The sequence below is a fragment of the Meleagris gallopavo genome, chromosome 1 (genome assembly GCF_000146605.3).
Source record: "Meleagris gallopavo isolate NT-WF06-2002-E0010 breed Aviagen turkey brand Nicholas breeding stock chromosome 1, Turkey_5.1, whole genome shotgun sequence".
Classification (NCBI taxonomy): Eukaryota; Metazoa; Chordata; class Aves; order Galliformes; family Phasianidae; genus Meleagris; species Meleagris gallopavo.
In genome coordinates this window covers 161061617-161068682 of record NC_015011.2, presented here as the reverse complement: position 1 = coordinate 161068682, position 7066 = coordinate 161061617, and positions in this window count along the sequence as shown.

The following is a 7066-nucleotide window of genomic DNA, read 5'->3' as shown; positions in this document are numbered from 1 at the left end:
TAGTTGTTTGCTTGTTTGTTTTTTTCTGTGATTGGTTTTGGGTTGGGTTGGGTTTTTGGTGTCTTTTTGTGTGTGTGTGTGTGGTGGTGTTTTTGTTTTGTAGAGGATATTCAATTAGACTCAAAGGAAAAGCAGTTCCTCAGTCAAAACGTTATTCTGGTTTCACTAAGTATTGACGTGAGGCTGCAGGGCTGTTAGACTTAATGCCATTTCTTTTGCAGAATCCAGAGAACAAGGGACAAAGCAAATGTAGAGGGGATTTTTTGTGCACTGTTTGGTTGGGGGGTTTTAGGCAATTAGATTGACTTATTGGTATTAATGAGAACCAAGCATGAAAAGCCATAAGTTTTATACCATTTCAAACCCATCACTTGCCAGCAGTTTTCTGTTGAAACAGAATGACCAGTGCTAAAGACAAAGTATATAAGGCAGCTTCTATTTAAATGTGAAATGGCATTTACACTGCTAAGTTTAATATAGACAGTTTGCAAAGTAATGCAAAGACTGAAAATTGTCATAGCTCAAGTGTCAAAGCTTAGCTCTCTAGTATCTTCTGTGCCCAACTTTTAAATCTTTTGGGGTCTGTCAGGTCACAAATGGCCGTACTTTTTCCAAAGCTCCCTTTTCAAAATGTATTTGGTTGCAAAGCAAGCAATGTTATCCCAGCTAAAACCATGCCTCTGTGAGGTTCAGCAATTTTTTAAAAAGAAGAGCTGATTGAAAATTGAAAAGGTACACATTAAAATCCAGCTTCTTGTTTGGGTGTATGTTCACTGAATGAGCATTCATTGTGTTCATCCTTTGCTTTTTCACTCTGACTGAGGGCTTGGTTCTTTTTCCAAAGATGCTAGCTTGGTACAGCCTCATGCTTCCTTAACTTCAACCCAACCAAGCAAACTGATTCAGAACAGGCACCTACATTTATGAAGACAGCCAAAATCTAAGGTTTGCCCAACCCTGCTGATAATGTGCAGCTGGTCTTGGTGTGAATGGAACCACCACCCACTTCCATGAGTCTCACTCTTGAAGTCCCTGTGCAGGTGACCTTACTAGGCATTCTTCATAAACTGTCACATTTGATTTAGCTGATAATCTCTAATGATAGCTGATAATCTTTCTAATCTTAGCCAGTCCAACATCAGAGAAGCAGAAAGTACTGAGATTGGTAGTTAGTGATAAAATAGTGATCTTTGAAAGGGCCTGCTGAGGGAGGCCTGGTAAGGGAGGCCTACAGGAAAGCTGGGGAGAGACTTGGGCATGTTAGAAGGGCATGGAGTGACAAGATGAGGGGAAATGCTTTTAAAGTGGAAGAGGGTAGATATAGACTAGATATTAGGAGGAAGTTCTTTACTTTGGGGGTGGTGAGACACTGGAAGAGGTTGCCCAGAGTGGTTGTGGGTGCTCCCTCCCTGGAAGCATTAAAGGCCAGGCTGGATGGGGCTTTGGGCAACCTGGTCTAGAGGGAGGTGTCCCTTCCTATAGCAGGGGGTTGGAACTACCAAAACCAACCCAAACCATTCTATGATACTATTCTATGAAGTAAGGACTCATTTCACTTCATTTTAAACACCTGCAAGTTAAATCTCTACACAGTTTCTCCATTATTAATAGGGAACATCCTGAAAAGGTGACTGTATTCCAGGAAGAATCATCCACTGGAATATGGCTCTTTCTCATGTGTAGTAAGATGAGCCTGGACAACTATGTGTGCTTGCACACAACATTTGCAGGTGGCTGTCCTCAGTGTCTCTGTAGTATCTCCAAGAGTGTAGTCTCTTCAAGTATCTTCAATCGTGTATTTGAGGAATTGAATGTAACCTCCAGGCTAGATGGATCAGACTCTGAAGATCAATTTGGCTTTCCATTAAATATTGTGCCCAGGCATCCAGGAAGGCCAGCCGTATCCTGGGGTGCATTGAGCACAGCACTGCCAACCGGTCGAGGGAAGGGACTGTCCACTCTACACTGCACTGGAGCAGCCTTACCTCCAGTACTGTCTGCAGTTTTGAGCACCACAGTACAAAAAGGACAAAAAGCCATTAGAGAGTATCCAAAGGAGGACTACAGAGATGGTGAGAGTTCTGGAGAACAAGACATATGAGGAGTGCCTGAGGTGCCTTGGTTTGTTACCTCCTCCCTGCCTCACAATTTACTGTTCCATGATTGTAAGGGCAACATTTGCTAGTGCTTATTTTGGAGTCCACTCTCCAATGTCTGAAACATTCCCACCAGCCCACAAGGAAGCACTGAGAAACTGATCTAAGCGGTCTGCTTAGCATGTAAGCAATAAAGGTAGACAAGTTTATCCAGATGCCCTTTTCCAGACATGTGCTTGTGACTGATTTTAAGGAGTTTTAGCCCCTTAATTTCCAGTTATTGTTTCTCAGCTGTTAACCGACCCCACTGGCTGCGATGCTGTGAGGTATTGGTGAGGTACATCCAGGCTTTCAGTGTGAATTAAAGCAGCAACCAGCAGCCAAGGGGTCATAACTGCTTAAGCTGTTAAGGCTCAGCTGAAAGAGTATATCTGAGCATACTCTTCAGTTCTCTGTCCCTCAGCTTTCAACCTATAAACTGTGAATTATGTCTCCCAGCCTCATCACAGCGATTTGTGACAGTTGCTAGCTCACAGGATTACATTTAAATAAAAATATATTTAAAATTGAACACGGTGAACTCAGCCTGAACTTCCCGAATTCCCACACGCCTACCACAAGGAAGAATACCTCCTTGGAGAATGGAGCTACACAGAGACACAAATTTACTCTGATTTCAGGAAAAGCAGTGTGGGATTACCGCTTGGTTCATGACGCTGTGGGAGGCTGACAACGGAGCGTCCGGGCCCTGACCTGGGCTCCCAAACCTCAACAGAGGGAAGTTTTCCTCTAGGTCCAGCTCGAGAGTTGTTAGGCTGGGCCCTAAGGAATAGAAGCTTTGTGGAAGATTTAGTCAGTCAATTGCTCCCACAAGCAAGAGCCCCTAGAGCTTTTGTGCTGCTTTAGTACAATTTTGCCTTCAGTAAGCACAGATTGAAACTTCTGGTCTTCCTGGAGGACTGAACTGTAAGCCCAGCAAAAAGCGTATTTGTAGGGTTGTAGTGGGATGATTGCCCTCAAGATAACATGCTGGATAGCAGATTAACTCAGCAGCTTGCGAGGTCTGTGTGCTCAAGGGCAGAAGTAGAAAGGGCAGAGAGGAGAGAGACAGAGCTTGGACAGAACAGGAGAACAAAGACAACTTTTCCATCCCCTCTTTTTGTCTGGAAGTTAAGCAGTAAATGCTCTTCTTTACTTGTACAAATGGGATGTGAAAAGCACTAGGTAGCATGCAACCACAAGGAGAAAATGTTACTGGACCTTTTTAAGAGAAAACCACTACAGAAATGAGTTGGCTTAGTAGCACTTGTAAGGATCAGAGAGATGCTGGGACCAGAGTTTTCCAGGGCCCTATTCAGCAGTACTTTACAGAGGGCAATTTATTTTTACAGTGCATGAAAAGTTCTGCTTGGCTTTGAAGACCACGGAGAAATATCTGTCCCAGGGGACTTGCAGAGTAACTACAAGCAATGGCATTCTCAGATGTCTTCATCCTTGTGTCCATGTGTTCTCCTCTGCACACGTGGAAGCATTTTTCAACTGCCAAAATTTAACCACACAAATCCTATTGAACATAATGGGAGTTGTGTATCTAAATTCTGTCCTGGAGTTTGGAACTATTGAGTTTAAATAAGCAGCAGGTATTACATTTATGGGTTGACAGAGAGCAAGCTGTTATCCTAACAGTACCAGGTACTCATGAGTGAAGGCGAAAGGCTTGGGATTGTGGCATCACTTGTACTGATTTTAGCAACATTTTTGACACAGTTTCCAATAGTATTCTTGTACCCACGCTGTGACATTATGGTCTGGATGATGGACAATCAGATGAGTAAAAGCCTGGTTGCGTGATCAGGCTTGGAAGGTCAAGGCTACTGGTCAAGCCCTACCTGGATGCCTATGATGTGGGGCATTGCAGGTATGCCCTGGGACCTGTCCTGTTTAACAGCTGTATTAGTGACCTGAAGGAGATTGAGGAGTATGCTCGTCAGGTTTGCAGATGACACTAAGATAGATAGACCAGTCAATACACTCAGGGCTGTCATTCAAAGGAAGAGAGACAAGCTGAGATAGCAGAGTGACAGGAGCCTTATGAAATTCAGCAATGACAAATGCCAAGACCTGAACCTAGGAAGGAAGAATCCCCTGCAGTGACGTAGGTTGAGGGCTGCCTGGACAGAGAGTAGCTTTGCAGAAAGGACTTGGGGCTGTTACTCAGCATTCTTCAATTCTTTATATATATAGATCACATTCTACCTTTTGACCATAGGGTGCAGGCAGTACATTGATAGTACTCTGGGACTGCACCATGCATTTTTCTCAGATTCATAGCTTCCGGGGCTGCCTGCACTTCCACAGGCATAGATTGCTTGTGACCCACTGTTACATCACTAACCTTTTTTTTTCCTTTGGCACTTAATGTGACATTGCATCAGCTATGAATATGCCTAGGAAGAATTCTATGTGTTTTACACACAGAATTTACCACAACTTGTGGTAAAATATGTATTTATAGAGGGCTAGAAAGGGTTGTCTTCCTCCAACCCAGCCTTACTTGACAGAAGCCCACCTGGTCCTAGTGCTAATGCACCTACCTAATCTGTGGGTCAGTGATACTTGTTTCTCATTGAAGAAGCCATGGCTGGTGTTTCAGCAGCACTAGTCCTTTCAGCAAACTATAACATCCTCAAGCACTGCTTTCAGATTTTGTCTCCTGTCATGGGCCTGGGAATGAAATAAGTAAGGTTTTAATGAACAGGGGACACTTTCTTGAGGGGGATCAGGGAAAGAATTAAAACAGAAGCTGGGGCCAGGGCAGGTAGGTCAGCAGGAGAAGGGAGCAGAGAGTTGGAGAACACAGTGCCAGACAGGTTCTTGTCCTGCAGCCAGATACATCTGTGCTGGTTCCCTTCCCAAGACCTATGGATTGTAGCTTCCAGCCAGGTTCCTTGGGCTGCAGAGATGGAGTAGGGTCATCTCTCTGGACACAGCAGATGTAGCCAGGAGCCAACAAATGCCTCTGAGAGCTTCAGGCCTCAGACATCTCCATCCTGCTGAATATGAACCCACATCTGTGTTTTTTTTCCCCCTCTCCCAGTGGTAAACCTGACCTTCCTAACAGGAAGAGTTGAAGAGGTGTAGCTGGCATCTGAGTCATCTTGATTTGGTTCTTGACTTCCTCCAAAACCCCTCTGAGATCTGAGATGAGGCACACCTTTATTTCCTCATGGAGGAGAGAGAGGATAGATAGAAATCGGTGTTCTTCCCCTGCCTTGTGTTTAGTGGTGCCTTGTATTTTTAAGGTGAACTCTTTGAGGCAACACCCATTTCTTTAGCTATGTTCAGTGCAGTCCTTGGCTTACAGGAATCTTGATCTCCAATTGAACCTTGTAAACTCAACCATAGGAACTGTGCCTTACTGAGGACTGATTTGCCCATCTAAAATATCCATTAAACAAAAACAACAAAAATCCTCCCCAAGCAATATTAAATGCTTTTTGATATTGCCTTTAAATTGATTTATTTAGATGCTTTGTTTTTGATGTACAGCCCTTACTGAACACCATGTATTTACTGAATATTTGATTGAAACATTTATAAAAGACTTTATTCTTCAACATATTCCTTGTGCCCCAGATTCATGGTGACTTCCACTGGCACAGGCTCCTTGGTCCATGCTGACTGCCAGCTGTGGGCTGCTGTTGGTCAACAGCCCCTGGGAAGCAGGATGAAGCTAATGGATAAGGGCAGGGAATAATTACATAGAAGGCTGCTGAATGCGGCCTGTAACAAACCAAAAATAACCAGTGGAAGGCAAGGAGGAGGAGAGAGGGCTGTGCCACATGAGCTGCATCACGATAATGTGGGCTGAACAGAAACTCAAGCCATATCCCATGGGACTCAGTCATCACTGGGTGCAGGACTTCAGCTCCCTACCCTGAGGATGCTGCCTGGCCAGCGCAGAGCTGATGTTGGGTGAACTGGGATATGGCATGGCTCTTCCAGACGTATGGCACTTAAGTGGTTCTACAGCACTAAAATTGCTAGCCAAACAGTGTGAATAGCAAGCGTAGGACAAGAGGGAGCAGCCTCAAGTTGCACCAGAGGAGGTTCAGGTTGGGTATTAAGAAAAATTTCTTCTCAGTAAGAGCAGTGAGGCACTGGAACAGGCTGCCCAGGAAGGTAGTGGAGTCACCGTCCCTGGAGATGTCCAAGAACTGTGTGGATGAAGCACTGAAGGACATGGTTAGTGGACATGGTGAAGCATGGTGGTGATGGGCTGACCGTTGGACTAGGTGACCTTTGTGGTCTTTTCCAACCTTAATGATTCTATGATTCATACAGCAGCATCCTGGTTTAACCCTCGGTGGAAGTTAAGATAGGGTTGAAAAAGTGTATTTGTGTTTTAAAGGCTATCGCCAGGCTCCTTTTCAAGGATGAGTTAAGTAGACCCATTGTTCTGTCTTTACTGCATCTTGAAGTTAAACAGCCCCATGATCTATGAACTTGAATCACACAGTTAATTACCCCACGCCCCTCCCTAGTCCCCTTCCCACCCCCCTTTGCTCTTGGAATACATTATATTTCTTTGACAGTCCGCCGAGAACAATGTCTGCTTTTGTGACAGCGACATTGCCAGTGGTGTAAAAATCTATGCATCTGTCAGGTTTCCCCATGTGAAACATAATTGCTTAATTTCCATTTGAAAGTACATCCCTGACATTAGAACAACGTAGACACACCAAGGATAACAATGATTTCCTGACACCTAGAATGGGGCATAATGCGGTAATAAATAAGTGCGCAGAATGAATGCTCTGCACACAGAGGGAGCAGGTCTGAATTTACAGCTGCAGATGAAGTGTTCCTCAGGAAAAAAAAAAAAAAAAAGAAAAGAAAAAACCAACAGATTAGCATCAGTGTGAGTCTATGTCAACCAGATGGCTTGCTGTGGAAAAAGAGCTTCTCTG